This window comes from Talpa occidentalis, unplaced genomic scaffold, assembly GCF_014898055.3.
Source record: "Talpa occidentalis isolate TD23 unplaced genomic scaffold, MPIMG_talOcc4v2.1 talOcc4.8, whole genome shotgun sequence".
Classification (NCBI taxonomy): domain Eukaryota; kingdom Metazoa; phylum Chordata; class Mammalia; order Eulipotyphla; family Talpidae; genus Talpa; species Talpa occidentalis.
In genome coordinates, this window is record NW_023605194.1 from 58985570 (window position 1) to 59006936 (window position 21367).

The 21367-nt window shown below is 36.6% G+C and overlaps 1 protein-coding gene and 1 non-coding gene across 4 annotated transcripts in view; one reads left to right on the forward strand and one right to left on the reverse strand.

Moving 5' to 3' along the window:
• Positions 1–21367, reverse strand: part of PRKG1 (protein kinase cGMP-dependent 1) — a 1331556-nt gene that overhangs the window by 273082 nt on the left and 1037107 nt on the right. The gene's annotated exons all lie outside the window — the stretch shown is intronic.
• LOC119235007 (U6 spliceosomal RNA) lies at positions 5571–5672 on the forward strand. Its single transcript, XR_005122763.1, has one exon. It is a non-coding gene; the product is annotated as a U6 spliceosomal RNA (small nuclear RNA).

Genomic DNA, 21367 nt, shown 5'->3' on the forward strand with positions numbered 1-21367 from the left:
CTTCCTGGAAGAAGCAATCCAGAGACCACTTTGAACTTGTTTTATGTAACTACTTACTCTAAGCCTAAACAATTTTTAAAATGCATGCTGTGAAGTAATCTAAACAATGTGCATTATTTTGTTATTAAATATAATCAATAGTTTTGAGTACTCTCCCTGTATTCCCAAGATAACAGTTCTAGTTAGTTCTATTAGCATAATAGCATTTATTATTGATATGGGATATTAAAAAGGAAGGACACTGAAGATTCAACTTCTAAGCCTGAGTTCCATATTCTACAGTTAAGAGTCAAACAGAAGTTCAAACTAATTACTTAGTATCAGAAGTCCATACTATGTGCAATTCTGTGAATTTTAACAAATTCCCTAATAGTAAAAAAGGCTATTTTTATTTTAATTTTGCTATCATTTAAATGTATCTTTGAGTATTTACCTTACTACTCGAGAATTTTTTTTAAGTTTTTTGAAGTCCATTATTTTAGTGAAGAATATTATATTTAAGCACAATTTAACAGATTACTAAAGAAAAATAAAATCTTTCTCTACAAATTCCTAAAAATGAGGCAAAGTTTTGATTAAGAATGTTGATTTCATTTATTGTGTTGCTCAGTTTTCAAATTCTAGCAATGACTCAATCTGTTACATCAATACAGCTTTTAATTTCTTTGTTGTAATGGGAGTTGAGTAAATCTAAATGATTAGTAGCTGGAAGGTAAATTTAATTTGATATTCTGACCATTAAGGAATTTCACTGAATCATTTGTCCTTGCCAATTAAATGTCTAAGAATGTGTGTATATGTATGTATGTGTGTACGTATGTATATACACATATATACACAGTCTATGCATGTATATCTATGCATGCATATATCTATGCACAGATATACATATATCTATGTATGTATATATATGCATATTTTAAAGCAAAAAGAAAAGAAAATTCTGTGGAATAGTTGAATAAGAAGAGATTGAAGAAGAAAAGGAAACAGAAGTTACAGAATTAAGAGAAGTTCAGTTTAAAAAAAAAAAAACCCTTGAAAAGACATATTGACATAGAATTAATTCTGTATTTCCAAGGAGAAATGTAATATCAAAGTACGCATCACAGTTTTTCAATAAAATACAGACCAGAGTTGTTTAAGTGCCAATTATTATTTCCCACCTTCTTTGTTTAGATTCCTGTTGAGAAGTTCAAGGAAAATCCATATACATAGATGGAAATATCCAATACCTAAAATTACTGGTGTTAAAATGCTGTATTTGAAATATAAAAAAAAATGTATTTTTGAAGTTACATACATATTCTAAGACTATCTCATTTATTTTTATGTATATTTGATGATCCAATATTTATGTGTACTCCATCAAAAATAATAATGCATATTCCATTTTTATAGCACTTATCCTCTCCTGCTTTCTTAAGCCTGTCATAAAACAATGCAATTAAACATAAGTCACATATGCATCATCCTGAGCTCTGCTTTTTTAATATCGCACATAAAGGCAGACTGCACTTTATCTGGGACATGCTTTGAAAAAAATTATAATGGCAAGGAAGTGAATAAATTTTATGGAACATAATAAAAGACCAAAAGATAAAAATGCATTAAAAAATCAGAAATAGTTTTTATATTTCCTAGGACACTAAAAAGCCCAATTGAAACTTTTTATTACATGAATGTAAATTGGAAAATATTTCCTATTGCCCAACATTTGATGCCATGTTCTGTCTAATTACGTTATCCTTTAGTCTTGTTACTACTTTTTTATTGACCAATATTTTAAAAAATTGAATATGTAGTTGAAAAAAGTTAACCTATGATCTACTGATTTTTTAAATATATAATATTCAAATTATATAGGATATTGAAAACAGTTGTACCTAAATTCTTTTACATATGCTTCTTTAAAATGTCAGAGGTCCTGCCTGTATATAATCCTACATTACAGTAGTATTAGAAAAAGAATCATATTAATGGTTCTAGAAATTTCTAAAGGAAAAAACTTTCAGTTCAGTATATATAGTTAGAAAACAGAGTATCCATCTATGTTTTCAACAGGTAGATAATAGATACAGGTATGGATAGAGATGATACAGATTTTATCTGAAAAGTAATAATAAAAGTATAGTTTGCATTTTTAATTTAATCAGATTTCATGTTTATTCTTTTTTTTTTAAATTTTATTTGTTTATACAAGCACTGGGTACAGTCAGAAGCACAGGAGGGTGAGAGAATTCACCAAAGCCAGAGTGGGGAACAGAACAAACAGACCAACGAAATACACTGCTGAGGGGAGCAGTGGGCGCAGCAGGAGTGGTCTACGCGTCATGTGGGACCCTTGCCGGCGGCCAGGGATCGAACCAGCGCTGCAGAGGCTGCAGGCAGCTTCGCAGCCCAATGCTCAACCGCTGCACCACCAGGGGAGGCCCTTCATGTTTATTCTAAAAGGTTGCAATTCTAACCCCAAAACATCTTTGTGAAATATGTAGGATTACATGTATAACTATTTTGGTCTTACTTTTGCTGGGAGGACTTTTGACAATTTAATGAGTGATCAACGTTGCCCTAAAAACTCATGATGTGGGTCTCTTTCCCCACAGTAAGTCGCCCAATAGATGGACTCCTTTCTGAGCATGTCCTGCTCACACCAAATGTAGTAATATAGTCCTGCCCTGGACAATGTAATGCCTTCAATGTGTATTTGGAAGAGAATAAAGGGTGGAAAGTTGCATTCATAATTGAAATCCAGTTTAGGGCAGATGTGGTCATTTTAGCTATAAATCCTACATAACTTATGAATCTGGCTCTTTTGCTTGTGATTAGAGTTAGTCATATCGGTTTAAAGTTTTAGAGAAAAACTCCCTAAAACAGAGGTAAAGGGGCAGGTGACATTCAGAAAAAAAAATTTTAAATGGGGCAAAGTTATTATGAAGATGTAATACCCACCACTCTTTATACATGATCCTATTAGAAATGCCCTTAAGCTTCTGCTCATCACTCTGGGGTCTCCTAACACCAAATATGTGAAGAAAAGGGTGAAACATTCCTCTCAGAAGTGCCATAAGGAAAATGACTTTGACACTGAAGGGAAATGGGAGCAATTTAAAGGTAAAAAAAAGTCACGGCTTTAATTTGTACTAAATGCCTTCCCTGGTAAGCAAAATAGAAACATCTTCAAAACACACAAAATAATAGGTTTCTTTATTACTAAAAAATTTTTTTTTAATTATAGGAAAGTATATCACCAATGCATGTGTTACTCAGATTTAATACAAGCTGATAGTTTTTCATATTTATTTCAGTTTTTTTAAATAAATAATATATTAGACTTTTGTTTTGAACAATATATATGATAGATACCCTGATGAAACAGGCTGTTGGAAATTGGGCTGTTAAATATTTTAAAATATTTAAAAATATTTTTTAAATGCTTGATGAGCTAGTAAGATACTAAGAAATACTCTAAGGCCAAAAAAAGTGAGAAAAGTACAGAAGTAAACACTTGGGATAGTTCAAGACATGGGTTGAACCCTACAAAGTGTTAATAAACTTGCTTGTGGATGCCAGAATGGAGCTTCCACAAGAAAGGGGAGACCCAAAGTGTTACACTGTTAGTGTCTTTTACAGCATAAGCACTTCTAAAGGATATTTTATACTTTCAAATGCTTATATGAGGCAAAGAATTCATGAATGGCATTCATCATATTAACCAAAAATTGCCTTCTAAAAATTACCTTCTAAATTACCTCCTTACCAAATAGAGTGTTTAGCAAAAAACTAAAAAGAAAATAAAATTCTGAGAGAAAAACATTGAAAGCTTTCCCTTTGAGAGTGGGAGAAAACTCTTGTGAGAAGGGCCCATATCAAAAAAGACCAGAAATAACCAATGCTGATGAAGAGGTGGAGAAAAAGCAACCTGCTTACACTGCTGGGTTGAATGCAGACTGGCCGAGCCCCTATGGAAAATATTATGGAGCTTTCTCAAAAGATTAAAAATGGATCTGCCATAAGGTCTAGCAATTCCATTCCTAGGTGTCTGCCCAAAGAATAATAAAACACTAATTCAAAAGGAAACTTGCACTCCTAAGTTTATTGCAGCACTTTTACAACAGCCAAGCTATGGAACCTAAGTGTGCCAAACAGATGAGTGGATTAAGATGTGCTATATATACACAATGAAATATGTAGCAATTAAAACAATAAACTCATGCCAATTGTGACAACAGGGATGGAGCTGGAAGGGATTATGCTAAGTGAAATACGTCAGAAGAAAGATAAATATCAGACAATGTCACTTATATGTGGAATATAAAGAAATCAAACAAATGGTCAAATCAAGACAATCTTAAAAACTAACACTTAAACGCTGTCTATAGAACTGAGGCATCTGGGGGATGAGAACAAAATAGGGAGACAGCACAATGGACTATGGTAATAGACTATGAGTGCTTTAGTGATGGAAGCACTGCGGTAATTATACCTACAAGGGAGGACTCTATACTTCCAAAATACCAACAGCAATGTAAACTATTACCTCAATAAAAAAGAGAAAGGGCCTCCCTGGTGGTGCAGGGGTTAAGCACAGCACTGTAAAGCTATCCACAGCCTCTGCAGCATGAGTTCGATCCCCAGCTGGCCAGGGAGCTTACCCACATGGCATGGCAGACCTCTCCTGACTCGCCCGCTGCTTCCCTCAGCAGTGTATTTCAGTAGATCTGCCTGTTCTGCTCCCTACTCTGTCTCTGGTGAATCCTCGCACCCCCATACCTTTGGCCTACATCCCAGTTCTTGTATGCATAAATAAATAAATCTTAAAAAAAATAAAAGGGAGCCTCCCCAGTGGCACAGCGGTTGAGCGCTGGGTTGCGAAGCTGCCCACAGCCTCTGCAGCGCCGGTTCAATCCCTGCCTGCTCTGCTCCCTGCTCTGGCTCTGGTGAATTCTCTCACCCTCCCACGCTTCTGACTGTACCCAGTGCTCATATGTATGTATGTATATATGTATGTATGTATAAATAAATAAATAAATAAATAAATAAATAAATCTTTAAGAAAATAAATAAAAGGGGAAAAGGTAAAAATTGTAAAACCTCTACTGAACATTATAGCACAAGTCCTGGTGAGCAGCAGAATAAGAATACAAAGTAAAACAAAACAATATATGTGTGTGTGTATGGTATGTATATAAATATTTATACATAAATTACATATAAATATTACACATAAATTACATAGAGGGGAGAAAGAGGGAGGAAAATTGTCATTATTGACATCTGATAGTAATTGTGTATATAAAAAATCTTAAAGAATATACTGGCAAATTATTATAATAAAAATGAAAGAATTAAAAAATATTATAATAATTTGCCAGTATATTCTTTAAGATTTTTTTTATATACACAGTTACTGTCAGATGTCAGTAATGACAGTTTTCCTCCCTCCTTCTACCCTCTATGTAATTTAAAAAAAAAACAGAATATTAAACTAAGTAACAGAGAAGTAAATATATAAACAAAATCAGTTGCCTTTACATATTACAGTACATACAGAAATTTAAAAATGTGCTATAGTGCTCGCTTTGGCAGCACATATACTAAAACTAGAACGATACAGATTAGCATGGCCCCTGCGCAAGGATGACACTCAAATTCATGAAGTGTTCCATATTTTTTGAATATTACTCAACAATCAAAAAAGATAAACTCATACAATTTGCAGCAACATGGATAGAGATGGAAGGGACCATGCTCAGCGAAATAAGCCAGAAAGAAAAAGAAAATTATCGGATGGTCTCACTCAGAGGAGGAATTTAGAAAACCTAAATAAGGGACCAGGAAATAGACTAATTATAATAAAGAAAAGATCAAAATCAACAAGCAACTATAAACTAGAGACACACTATGGGAGTGGGGGTGGAGAGTAGAGGGATTAGGGTCAAAATAAGGGGGTGCAATTGTATGGGGAATATAACCAAAATGAAAACGCATACATTGTGCAAAAATGAAAAATGATGCAAGAATTATATAAAATAAAATATATTAAACATAAAAAATGTGCCATACTACATGGCATTTAGATTTATCAAATATCAAGTCTCTAAGAATAAATATTTTAAAAGAGTTATAAATCATCTATGGTAGAAATAAAGCATTATTGACAGACTTTCAAGAAGACACAAATGCAGAGATATAAAATATTCATGAATCAGAAGCCTCAATATTGTACTTCAATAGCCTATGAACTAGCAAACCTATGACTTAGACACACAGGATAATGTCAAATTATCCTCAAATTTAACATGAATCACAGTGAAAAGAGAGTTTACAGAGTGCCCTAACTTATATGCATGACTACAGATAGATAAAAATACAAAATATAAAAATATATATAACAAATAGTTCATGAGATATACCTTTATATATATATATATATAATATTACAGGTAAATAATTCATTTTAAAAAATGCTAGTCATAAACTTATTTCATGATCCAATAAATGTGTTCTAAGCTGAATTTTCAAAATTACTATCCTAAAGAAACTTGCTCATTTATATTGGGAGAGATACAAAGAATTAAAATGAGTTCATTCAAAACCATACAAAAGTAAACAGCTCCTTCAAGGATACGTATGTGATCAAACAATAAAGAGAAGCAAACAAGGGAACAAAGTAATGCAAAACTCATGACATTCACTACATCTGGGGCAACTGAGAGGAATAAGATTGAGGACGGCAATATTAAAGATGGGTTGTGTGTACATGGGGTGTATATTTTGGTATTGTTCCTCATACTTTACTCTTGCATATGTGCTCAATATTTATGCATATATGCTCAATGCATATATGCTCAATATTTATGCATATATGCTCAATATTTCACTTGAAAATTGCTTTAACTGGGCCTCCCCAGTGGCACAGCAGGTTTAGCGCAGCGCTGTGAAGCTGTCCGCAGCCTCTGCAGCGTGGGTTCTATTCCCGGCGGGCCAGGGTGATTCCCACATGGCGTGGCAGACCTCTCCTGTCTCGCCTGCTGCTCCCCTCTGCAGTGTCTTCGGTCCATCTGCCTGTTCTGCTCCCTGCTCAGTCTCTGGTGAATTCTCTCACCCTCCCATGCCTCTGACTGTACCCCAGTTCTTGTATAAATAAATAAATCTTTAAAAAAAAATAGATTTATTTAGAAAAAAAATTGCTTTAACAACAAACTATATGATTAATAAAGCTGAAGATTTTTCACTGGTTCTACTCCCTGCCATCCTTTCCCAGTAGGTACCCTTTCCATTCACACGTATTTTCTTTCAACAAATGTAACTCTATAAACAATATGTGAAATTATGTGGAATAAATTATATTATTGTCTCCATTTCCAGCTTTTTAAAATTCTACTTTTGAAATTAATATATTTAAACTTCATTCACTCGTTAAATTCCTATCTATTTCTGAGTTTTCTTTAATTTGTACATAAATATTTGAACTCTTTCTAGTTTATTGTTAATGATATGTCACAACATGTCTTCTATGTGCATGGTGTAAGGACTGCTGGAAATATTGGGATTTTTTTCCCCCCTGGGTATGTGTATGGCTTATCTTCCAATAAATTGGATGATGTTAAATCACTTTTCAAAGTGGTCTTAACAATTTAGAATCTCATCAGAAAGGTATAGATTCCCATTTCTCCAAGTCTTCAGCAATCTATCAGACTTAAAATATTGCCAACATGATAGGAAATAACTTCTGTTTTTCATCTTTCTGATTTCCTCTGAGTTTGAACATTTTCTTCTATGTTTAACACTCAATGTGTTTGTTTGTTTGTTTGTTGTGTGGGTTTTTTTTTTTTTTTTTTTTTTTTTTTTGGCCATCTCAATCCTTTATCTACTTCTCTTTCAGGTTTCTTGTCTTTTTCTTACTTTTAAAACTCTTTATATATTCTGGCCAGCTTTGTAAGTCTCTTTCCACTGTGTGAAACTTATTTTTCAACTTTATTTGCAAGGTCTTTTTTTCTGGCAAATTTTTTAACTTAAGTGTACCAAAACCTATCCAATCTTTTCTCTCAAGTTTATGTATAGATATATCATATATTATCTCAGTTTAGCTTCATACCAACACTGAAGTTAAATACAGTTATCTCCATTTTGCAGAACAGGAACGGATCTCACTGTTTTACCACTGGTGGAGCCTATATTCAAGTTCAGTCCACAGGCTTCTGAAGTGTGTGCTCTTTAACATACTACCCCACCTCCCACTCAATGGCTCTAAAGTAGTATGCTCAAGTCGGGATGAGAATAGGATGGAGAAGAAATGACAGACAGATGCATAAGCACACACACGTAACTTAATCATTGCCATATAACCAGAAATACATATGAACAGCAAAAACTAACTTAATGTTGTATTAATTCCAGAAATTATAAGATTTTGTTAATGTAAGTCTACGTAATTCTTAGTGAATAATGCATATAATTTTATCATCTACTTTTAGGCTTATCATTAAGAAAAGGTAATTGAAGTTACCTAATAGTTTCCAGATAAAGTCAATGTACTACAGATCATATGTGCTATGGCTCTGTCTGGGGTTCATTCACTTTTGAAACATGCATTTTATCAAGTTCCTATCATGTACAATTCATTAACTACAATATTTGTTCCAAATGGTTTCAGTGGTCTCAGTTACTCTGACATATTACTATCAATATTAAAAAGTAAAAAGCACATCCACTTTGGAGTCAACAGAATTGGCTTTGAATTGAAGCTCTACCTCTTACTATGCATATGATCATGAGCAAGTGATTTAACCTCTCTGAATCTCACTTCTTTGAATATTAAGTGATGATTATAGCAACTGCTTTTCAGGATGGCTGTTAAGATTCAATAGGTGATGTTCAGTAGGTACCTGAAGAGTGCCTGATGTATGCTAAGTGCTCATAAAAATAATGGGAAGAGTGAATGTGAAAGGCAGAATAATCAGGTTCCTTTAGCTCACAGTGTTAGGAGTTCACTGCCCTTCTTTGTCAAGTTGATAGAAGCAGTACTTTTTTTCAAGTTCAGGAAGGACTTATCAGTGTCCTATAGGTCTAATAAGAGAGTGTTTCCTTTCCTCTGGATTAAAAAGCTCAGCAGGCTTGTTTCAAATATGTATACAAACAATAGCACAGGTTCCCCTCCTGAAAGCTGTGAAAAAGCACATAGTTCTAGGGAGAAAACAATATAGGAAGGAATAAAAGCATTATTGGCCTCCGGATTAGGGGCCTCTGGGACATATGTCTTTTTCAGTCTGAATAGTCTCCTTTCACACTTGAACTGACAGCAGGGTTTGGGAATGGACTAGCTCTATAACTGAGATATGACCAAAGTAAACACAATTTCCTATGAGAAAATGCCCAAAGGAGTTTTTGGAGAGGCAGAAAATTGGCAATAATATTACCTATTTTGAAGGTCTTCAAAAATACATATTGCCTGTTTGAGAGAACATAGACACCTCTTGTTTAACCTACAGGAAGACATCTTCTGTCAGTAATGTAAGACCATGTGGAGAAACGGATCGATGTGTTTTCTCTAAGGTGTTATCTGAAGGGAAGGGGGGAACACTGAAAGATTTACTATCTCACATAAAAGATCAAGGCAAGTGAATTACACTCCGTAGCCAGGGCTTGTTAATATAAACCCCTAATTTGAGAAGCAGGTTCAGTTCCTTAGCCTATATCCTAGGAAGAAAACCAGAGTGGCAAGTGGCATATTGGCATGAAAAGAAACAGGATATATGTCACTCTCCAAAGGAAGAAATGCTAAAGGATGCCCATGATTTTCGGCTTCTAGAACAGGGCACAGGACTGCGGCCGTTACTAAATCCTGTGCTTTTCCCTCACTGAAGACATCCCTAAGAAAGGCTTAGTACTGCTGTCTCATTGAACTGGAGATAATCCTCAAGGTAAGCTTCCAGTTGCAAATTTATAAAGGTGGTTTCAAGATAAGAAGGAAGAAAATATTCAGGAAGAACCAGAGGCTCTCAGTCAACCTCACAATTCTCATGTAAATAATGAGAGGCAATATAAAGATTATGTAGCCCCCTGGAAGAAAATCTAGAAGGAAAGGATGCGTAGAATGCTAAAGAATTCCTTCTTTGGTGCTTCTAAAGTCAGTGCTCCTCTTTCACTTCTTCCTCTATACCTCCCTCCACTGGACCAATGAGTGATGTTGCTAGTTGCCAGGCTGTGAGCTGAGTGCTTTCTATCAGGTCTTGCATTCCTGGTGTAGCCCTATGAGGGTTGGAATCCTGGCAGTTACTAGTAATGTAAATTAAAACCAGTCATTCAAACTCTCTCAGTCTCATTCTTATCATGTATAATACACAGGTAATAACCCAACTCAGTGGGTTATAATAACCATTATACATACTAAGCACAAGAGCTTAATAAATGGATGCTTTTATTAATCCCCCACTAGATTTGCTCCCCAGGTCCAAGTTTCTTGTTCAAAATTCGTAGCCCTTTTGTCGCTCACACATGGCTATGAAAAGGGATACAAAGCCTTGTAGTTTTTCTAATGAGATGATATACCAAGGCACAGTATAGACTTAATATATCCTGTACTACTGAGCCAGACCGACTTCAGATCAAATGAGGAGCCAACGATAATGAGAGAAAAGGCTTACCAAATTGTGCTGGGAATTGACTGTCTTTAAGCTTGCATGGGTGCTAGCTAGACAACAAGAAGGTAAGTTTTCCAAACTACTCAGTAATAATTTCTTTTCATAAATGGTAATTCTACGAACCATGTATGAATTATACATGATGCATGATTCAAATGGCAACTTTAAAGAATGACTTCAATTAGAGTCTTGCAATTAGCAGGTAAGAAGAAAGCATTAGGCACAAATATGAACCTTAGTTTTGCATGTATCAAGCTAGAAACAGATTTTTTTAATCAAACTGACAAAATCAATTTAAAACCAACTCAACACTTTGGATATCTACTTTCAATTACTGACTCAAATTGGCAAAGTATATGAAAATAATTTTCTCAATCATGTCCAAGTTAAAAGAATAAACAATTTTCAATTTCAGTGGAGGGATATGAAAATAATACACATGCACACACACCTAGATATATGGATTGACAGAAACACACATTTTCTTGCAATTTTGGATCCTAATTCTGATTAAACTAGTAGAAAAGACTGCATTGCTCTGGGCTGCTGGGGGGTAATCTAAAGGTCACGTCAGAGGTATAAATTCTAGACCAAGGGCAATGAAATAGGAAGAAAATAATTCTTTTATTTTTTCCCCCATAGTTCTTATAGAAGTTCTACCTGTGCCTTCTGAGGCAGTCACCACAAGTAAATAAAAACATTCTCTCCTCTTTCCTCCCCTATTTCCAAAACATATCAAAAGAAGTAAACCAAAAATGTTAAAGAAATAGGGAAATATTTAGAACAGTAGATGGTGAGGAAATGGAGATTGTGAAATTTACATTCATTCTATGTATTGATATGTACATTTTCTACATTCATTTATCTGCTTACAAATAAGCAGATAATTTCAAAAGGATTCACAGCTGAAAAACTGCTCTATGGGAAATAACACAAAATGGATTCATCACATACTCTATAATTAATGGACTTATCTATATAGAAAATAGACATACTTGTTCATCTCTAAATTTAAGTATATAGTGAACACTACATTAAAAACATAAATCTTTCCAAATTAAAAAATGAAGTTATCCAATTTTCTACTTTTCGAGTTGGTGTTTGGAACTTAGGGTGCATTTGTCCGTCTATTGAACAACTGCACAAACAGTATTTAAACTCCCATTCCAGGGGCCTCCTGGTGGTGCAAGGGGTTAAATCTCAGCACTGTGAAGCAAGAAGCAGCCACTGCAACACGAGTTCGATCCCTGGCCAAGGAGGTGACCCACATGCCACAGCAGACCTCTTCTGTCTTGCTCGCTTGCTTCCCTCAGCAGTGTATTTCAGTCAACCTGCCTGTTCGGTTTCCCACTCTGTCTCTGGTGAATCCTCTCACTCCCATACCTCTGGCCTATACCCCAGTTCTTGTGTGCATAAATAAATAAATCTAAAAAAAATATAAACTCCTAGACCAACCCCTAATTTTACTCATTCAAGTCTAATATTTTATGCTTTTACAACTATCAAAATACCAATTTCAGGGAAATGATGATTTATCTGCATTAACATAAACAAAGAAGAGAAAAGTGGGACAAGAAGGAAATTAGAAGAATGAACAAAAAACTGTTTTTCCAAATTTGGGTTCAAAAAAAATGTTTGCAACCAATTTTATAAAATGAAGATTTTCAGCTCCTTTTAGCCCTTGAGAACTAGGATCTCAAGTGAACTTATATTTTCCACAATGACTATATAGCCATATAAATTTGTTTTAATCCATACTACCTCATTAGTGGCTTCTCTGTTCTTTCTATAAATACAAATTTCCTTTCCCTTCCATGCAGATATCAGCCGGCAATATAATTAAACAGGTTGACAGTAATGTGAATGATTTAGCATCTAAATTCTGAAACATTTGTATTGCTAAACAGCTTGTTGATTCTGCAAATAATCTACCTGATAGAAAGTGAATGTACCATGATGATGTGTTGGAGAGATAGGCCATGTTTTTGGACAACAGACAAAATATACAAGGACAGACTGTATCATTGCCTCTGAGTCTATGAGAACGTCAGATTTGGCAGATTTCCTTCTCTGCCGACCTTATAGATTCGCTAAATTGTTACCATAATCATGGCATCCATGGTGCTCAATGAAATATGAGGATGAGGACGTCCTCAAAGTAAGGATGGTTACTGGGTGAAATCATCCATTCAGAATATTCAAGTTTTCTTTCATCATTACCTTCTATGATGCTAATAGCCACAGCTATTTATTGGCACTACAGAGATTCTGATCATCTTCTAAATTTATCTTGAACTTACTTGTTTCCATCTCTGGAGATGTATAAAATAGGAGCTGTTCCTACACTCGTCTCAGTTGCCATCAACCAAATCTTGAATTACATGATTCCTACTTATTTTGCCTGCCTAATCCTGCCTTTTCCAATCTACTTCCCACATTGCAGGGAATGATTTCATAAAACACATCTGTGATAGTGCTATTCTCCACTATATGACATCCTGCAATTGACCTTTACCCATTTCAATATCAAGACCAAACTCCTTGAAAGGTATTTAAAGCCTTATATGACGAAATCTATCAAGCTTCACATATTCTTTCTTCCTTAAGCCCCTTCCCTTCAGGGCATCCAACAATATAACCTATAACTTTAGTTGATTTTTTTCATTTCTTTGTATTTGCACTTGCATCCAACAATATAACCTATAACTTTAATTGATTTTTTTCATTTCTTTGTATTGCACTTGCTAGGCCTTCTCTCACCTGTGAATTTTCACTTACACTAAGGCTGTTATAGCAGTTGTATGTACTCATTTGCTCTTTTCCACTGCAGCTGCCTGATGACCCTTATTATGAAATAATTGGGGGTATATAGGAAAAGCTAAAAAAGACAAGCTGTAGAAGAAAATACAGAACAACTTTATGACATCTGAATAGGGAGGGGGTCTTAATCAGGACAAAAAATGGTCAAACCATAGAATATCAATACTTAGATAAAAATTTAAAACTGTATTTAAATTACCATAAAAAACTTTCTGCAAATGATGTAAAAACTTTTTTTTAAAGCCTTGAAGATAGCTAGGATAGAATGAAATGCTAGCAAGGATGAGATTAAATATGTACTCTCAATTCATGCCCAAGAAAAATAATTTCATACCATCCTTAAAAAAAAAAAAAAGCTTTCTGCAGGAAGAAAAGACCTCATTATTATTTTAAAGTGAAAAGAAACTAGCCCTAGACAGGGGAAAGATATATAACTATCAACGATTAGTGTCTAAAAGATTAGTGTCAAAACATATAAAAATTCTTACCAATCAACATGAAAAAGACAACTTCCCCAAACAAAAATATAAAAGGACAAGATATAAAGAACGTCAACAGGGGATTCACAGATGTCCTTTCTGGACATCTTTTACATTAGTAGTGTCACAAAACTTACAACCTTGTACTAACCTCAAATTTAAAAGTCAAGCACAACATTTGAGGGGCGGAGCAACATGGCGGCGAGGAGACGCTGCGAGTAAGATCTCCCATTAAAAAAAGTTAATAGGGAGGAAAAGCGGCAGGTCCCAGTGAGAACTGGGACATGGAAGATAAACGGGTGACTCCAGCAAACTACCCGAAGAAGAAAGTGGCCATAAAAGAGGACCAGAAGGGAGGGAAGCGCAGAACCCTGCTCCCCTCCCCCGCCCACAGAGGCGGCACTCTCCGACCAGAGAGAGGAGGGAAACAACAAACCAAAACGGCCAACAAGAAAAACGGACGCAGCAAGCAGGACTGTGAGTGGAAAGGAACTATTGCAGCCACCACACCCCGTGAACGGGAGCTGAGGCGAACCCTGCAGGATTCGCCGCGGCGGTGAGCGAACGGCTCCGGGCGCCATTAGAGAAGAACAAAGACCCCGGGAGACGCGCACACAGCCCGGGCTGCCGGTAAGCTTGCGCGGAAAGTGGCGCGCTCAGCGCCCTTGAAAAGCAAGTGCACACCAGGATCGTGGCTGCCCAGGTCCCCGCGCCTGCGACCTAGGCTTGGGAGACGACCTAGGCTTGCGGGGAGACGCTCGGAGGTCCTCACTGAGGTGAAGGTCCCTCCCTGAGTAAGCAGGAACCAGGCGCCCAGGCACGGGAGCGGTGCAAGGGGCGCCCTTCCCGCGCCACTGAACTGGGCTACAGCCCGCGTCCTGGAACTGAGGGCTTTGGAACTGAGACCCAGGGCACGAAATTAGGGGCGTGGGTTCCCCACGACGGTGGGGCACAAGGCAGACACAGCACCCCAAAGCCGTTGAGGTGTACCCTACCATCCCCGCTCTGCTCCCTGTCCCACGGGGTGGAAAATCAGCTCCCCAAGGGCTCTAGGAGAGATCTCTGGCGCCACCTAGCGACTTGAAGCCAGCAGAGGCTCCTGAAGGAGATAGTGGCCAGCTGGGGAGTTAGCCCACGCCGGGCCCCTTCCGACCAGTAGTCTGAGCCCACAGGGGGAGCGAGCACCCACAGCCGGGGCAGACCAGGCACGCAGAAGAGTGTGCCTGACACCATACGTGCAGGGAGTGTGTCCCACATCACCATTTTAGAACAGGGACATTTCTTCAGTAAAGACTACCTGCAGAAGGCTTCCTCAGGAGCCAGAGGTGAGCGGGGGAAGTTCGCCCACGCCAGACCCCCTCTGGCCTGCAGTCCAAGCCCAGAGGGGGAGCAGGAACCCACCGCCGGGGCAGACCAGGTGCACAGGGGAGTGTGTCCCCACATCGACATTTTAGGACAGGGACCTTTCTCCAATAAAGACTGCTTGAAACTGACAGATGACTCCTGGAGGAACCAGAGGGGAGCAGAGAAGCTCACCCAAGATGCCGGCCAGTCCCAACTACACAGTGTCCCAACGCATACGGCAAATTAGAAAACAGACAGTAGGGAGGAGAAGAACCACACGCAACCTAGCAACTCTCCAGAGAAAAAGCACACCACAAAAAGAAACCAGCCCTCAGATTGCAACGACAGTAACTTGGAAGAACTTCTGAGCCTTCCAGAAAGAGAATTTAAAATTGCCGTGATTAAAAAACTGACAGAAGTCATAAAGGAAAACAATGATAAGGGAAAAATAATCAACGATCAGAAGAATGAAATTGAGTCCCTAAAGAGGGAAGTAAAAGAAATGCAGGAGATCAAAGAATTAGTGGAAGAACTAAAGAATTCTGGGAAAAGCAATGAAAGCAGAATTGATGAAATGGAAGAACGAATAAGTGCTCTTGAAGACACAGAAATAAAAAGAACCAAAACAGAAAAGGAAAGAGAAGTACGAAGGAAAAAGAATGAAGAAAGACTTCGGGAACTATCTGACTCCATGAGGAAAGGAAATATAAGAGTTATAGGAATACCAGAAGGAGAGGAGAGAGAAGTAGGAAAAGAGAAATATTCAAAGAGATAATTGAAGAGAACTTCCCAAATGTGAAGAAGGAGCTGAAAATTGATATACAAGAAGCAAGAAGAACACCAAACTTCCACGACGAAAGAAAAAATACAGCAAGACACATAATAGTAAAGCTCCCAAGAATCCAGGACAAGGAAAAAATAATGAAGCTGGCAAGAGGGAAGAAACAGATAACATTCAAAGGAAAGCCAATCAGGCTGACATCAGACTTCTCCGAAGAAACACTACGGGCAAGGAGAGAGTGGAGGGACATAGTCAACAGACTCCAAGAAAACAGATGCCAACCAAGAATACTCTATCCCGCAAAGCTCTCCTTCCTCTTTGAAGAAAGAATATGGACCTTCCCAGACAAACAGAAACTCCGGAATTTCATTGCAACTAAACCCCCACTCCAAAAAATACTACAAAGAATCCTAAAGCCAGAACCTCAGAGGGACGAATAACAATGAAAGAAGGCCAAAAAAAAAAAAAAAAGTTATTAAAAGAATAAATAAATAAAATCAAAGGAAAGACAAACACAATGGTAAATACAGATGTTAACATATCAATATTAACTCTAAATGTAAATGGACTAAACTCTTCAATAAAAAGACACAGAGTTGCAGCCTGGATTAAGAAACAAAACCCAACCTTTTGCTGTCTCCAGGAAACACATTTAGCTACAAAAGATAAAAATAGGCTCAAAGTTAAAGGATGGAAAACAATCCTACAAGCAAATGGACCAAAAAAGAAAGCAGGAACAGCTATACTTATATCAGATAAAACAGATTTCAAACTCAAAAAGATAAAAAGAGACCCCAATGGTCACTACATTATGATCAAGGGGACAATACTTCAAGAAGAAATAACACTCATTAACATATACGCACCAAACGAAGGAGCACCAAAATATATCAGACAACTGTTGTCCTCTCTGAAAACAGACATCAGAGAAAACACATACGTAGTGGGAGACTTCAACACACCACTATCAACAATGGATAGATCAACAAGACAAAAAATAAGTAAAGAAACCAAAGCTCTAAATAAGGACCTAGAGCAATTGGGCTTAACAGACATCTATAGAACACTAAACCCCAAAAAAACGGAGTACACATTTTTCTCAAGCGCACACGGATCATTCTCCAGGATCGATCATATACTGGGGCACAAGACAAACATCAACAGATACACCAAGATTGAAATCATACCAACCATCTTTTCTGACCATGAAGGCATCAAACTAGAATAAACCATAAAAAGAAGGCAAGGAACTTTCCTACCTCATGGAGATTAAAAACCACACTACTGGAAGACCACTGGACTAATGAGGAGATCAAAGAGGAAATTAAAAAATTTTTTGAATTGAACGACAAGGAGGACACCAATATCCTAAATGTATGGGATGCAGCAAAAGCAGTAATAAGAGGAAAATATATAGCAATAGAAGCTCACATCAAGAAACAAGAAAGAACTCAAAGAAACAACCTAATCTCGAAGCTCAAAGATCTAGAAAAAGAACAACAAAAAAACCCCAAAGCCAGTAGAAGAAAAGAAATAATAAAAACCAAAGCAGAAATAAATGAAATTGAAACTAAAAAAACAATCCAAAAGATCAATGAAACCAAGAGCTGGTTCTTTGAAAAATCAATAAAATAGACAAACCCCTAGCCAGGCTCACAAAGGAAAAAAGGGAGAAAGCACAAATAAACAGGATCATCAATGAAAGAGGAGAAATCACAACGGACACAGCAGAAATCAAAAGAATAATCAGTAACTACTATGAACAGTTATATGGAAACAAATTTAACAATCTAGAGGAGATGGACAAATTCCTACAACTCTACAATCACCCAAAGCTAGATAAAGAAGAAATAGAACACCTAAACAGACCAATTACAATTAGCGAAATTGAAATGGTAATCAAAAACCTCCCCAAAAACAAAAGCCCAGGACCTGATGGATTTACAAATGAATTCTACCAAACATTCAGAGACGAATTAGTGCCTATCCTTCACAAACTCTTCCAAAAAATTGAGAAGGAAGGGACAATACCAAACACGTTCTATGAAGCCAACATTACACTAATACCAAAACCGAACAAGGACAACACAAAAAAGGAAAACTACAGGCCAATCTCCCTAATGAACACTGATGCAAAAATCCTCAATAAAATTTTAGCCATCAGAATCCAACAATGTATCCATAAGATAATTCATCACGACCAAGTAGGATTCATTCCAGGGGCACAAGGATGGTTTAACATCCGAAAATCAATCAACGTTATCCAACACATCAACAAAAAGAAATATAAAAACCATATGATAATATCAATAGATGCTGAGAAAGCTTTCGACAAAGTGCAACACCCATTCATGATAAAAGCCCTTGAAATTCTTGGGATACAAGGAACATACCTCAACATCATAAAGGCCATCTATGCCAAGCCAACAGCCAGTATCATTCTCAATGGTGAAAAGCTGAAAGCAATTCCATTAAGATCTGGAACAAGACAAGGATGTCCACTCTCACCACTGCTTTTCAATATAATACTGGAAGTCCTAGCCAGGGCAATAAGACAAGAGAAAGACATCCAAGGAATCCAAATAGGAAAAGAAGAAGTCAAACTATCACTATTTGCAGACGATATGATATTATACATAGAGAACCCCAAAAACTCCACAGAAAAGCTAATTCAACTCATCAATCAGTTCAGTAAAGTGGCAGGATACAAAATCAACACGCAAAAGTCAGTAGCCTTCCTATACACAAACAATAAATCTGAAGAAGAAGAAATCAAAAAAACCATCCCTTTTGTTATTGAAACAAAAAAAATCAAATATTTTGGGAATAAATCTAACAAAAGAGGTAAAGGACCTATACAAAGAAAACTATAAAACACTGTTAAAAGAAATAGAAGAAGACACAAAGAAATGGAGAGACATCCCCTGCTCGTGGATTGGAAGAATAAACATTATTAAAATGGCCATCCTTCCAAAAGCAATATACAGATTCAATGCTATTCCAATCAAAATTTCAATGTCATTCTTCAAAGAAATAGAAGAATTATTGATGAAATTCATATGGAATCACAAAAAACCCCGAATAGCCAAAGCTCTCCTGAAAAAAAAAGAAGGGAATGGAGGCATTACACTCCCAGACTTCAAACTATACTACAAAGCCATAATCATCAAAACTGCATGGTATTGGAACAAGAACAGACATACAGACCAATGGAATCGAATAGAAAATCCAGAAATAAACCCACAGATTTATGGTCAACTAATCTTTGACAAAGGAGCAAAGACTATGCATTGGAGCAAAGAAAGTTTGTTCAATAAATGGTGCTGGGAAAACTGGGTCGCTACATGCAAAAGAATGAAGCTTGACCACTACCTCACACCATACACAAAAATCAACTCAAAATGGATTAAAGAACTAGACATAAGACCTGAAACCATAAAATACATAGAAGGAAATATAGGCGAAACACTACGTGATTTGCACATCAAAGACATCTTTACAAACACATCACCCAAAGCAGTGATAGTGAAGGCAAAGATAAACAGCTGGGACTACATCAAATTAAAGAGCTTCTGCACAGCAAAAGAGACAATAACAAAAACAAAGAGAAACCCCACCAACTGGGAGAACATTTTTGCACCCAACACTAATGATAAAGGACTGATCACAAAAATCTGCAAAGAGCTGATGAGACTCAACAACAACAAAGAAAATAATCCAGTCAAAAAATGGGCAGAAGAGCTAAAAAGAAACTTCTCTGAAGAGGAAATGCAAATGGCCTACAGGCATATGAAAAAATGTTCAACATCACTTGTCATCAGGGAAATGCAAATCAAAACTACCATGAGATACCATCTTACACCAGTGAGAATGGCACATATTAAAAAAACTAGCAACAACAAATGCTGGCGAGGGTGTGGAGAAAAAGGAACTCTTCTACACTGTTGGTGGGAGTGCAAACTGGTCCAACCACTGTGGAAAGCTGTGTGGAGATTTCTGGACCTACTAAACATAGAGCTTCCATATGATCCAGCAATTCCACTCCTAGGTATTTACCCAAAGGACACAGAAACATCAATTCCAAAGAACACCTGCACCCCTATGTTTATAGCAGCACTGTTTACAATAGCTAAGCTTTGGAAACAACCCAAATGCCCAAAAATAGATGACTGGATCAAGAAGATGTGGTCCATATATACCATGGAATATTACTCAGCATTCAAAAAAGATAAACACATGCAATTTGCAGCAACATGGATGGCGCTGGAAGGGATCATGCTCAGCGAAATAAGCCAAAAAGAAAAAGAAAAATACGGATGGTCTCACTCATAGCAGGAATCTAGAAAACTTAAATAAGGGACCAGGAAAATGAATAACTATAAGAAAGTGAAAATCAAAATCAACAAAAAACTATGAACCAGAGACACTTTTAGGGGGGTGGGGGCGGGAGGGGAGGATTGGGGTCAGAATGGGGGGGCTGCAATTGTATGGGGAATATAACAATAAAATTTATTATTAAAAAAAATAAATAAAAAATAAATAAATAAATAAATAAATAAATAAAAAATAAATAAAAGTCAAGCACAAATTTTTAAAATCTTTTAAGCTTTTAATATAAATCTGTGATTTCAAAATGAGATAAGTTTTTGCTTTTCTTCTTAACTCCAATTACAGATATAATGCCTAAGTATTTTGTGGGAAATATACATACAGGAAATATAAAGGACATCATTTCTTTTAAATCTTTTTTATGGTAAACTTCTCTATAAAAAAATATTGACTGGTTAGTTCAATACATGAGTATTGAAGAAACAAACTTAACAGAATTTCCTGTATCACCGAAGAGTTCTTGTGTTAGCAAGTTGTGTCTACTCAAAACAGAAACATATTCTGTCTCTTCTCTCAGTAAAAGAATGCCCATAATACCAGTTGCTCTAAAAGAAAGGGCTCTTTCTCTTCCACACAAACAAACAAGTTCCAGTGCCTCATGCATGTGCTGGACTGCACCACATGTGACACGCCACTACAGTTGATGTTTCCCATCTAATCCTGGGCATCTGTGATCATGGTGGAGGCTGCTCTAAAGAATCAAATAACATGTCTAGGGCCCAAAGTTCCCATCAGAGCTTTCACAGGCCTTGGCCTACTGTGAGCTTTGTCTTTGGCAGCTGGTGTTCAAAATCTGAGCTTAACTGAGCTTCAACTCTATAAAACTTGATGGTCATAGCTCTCATCCTATAAAGTTCTACTTTGGCCAAATCTGAGAAAAACAAATGGACTAAATAAAATAAAAATAATTT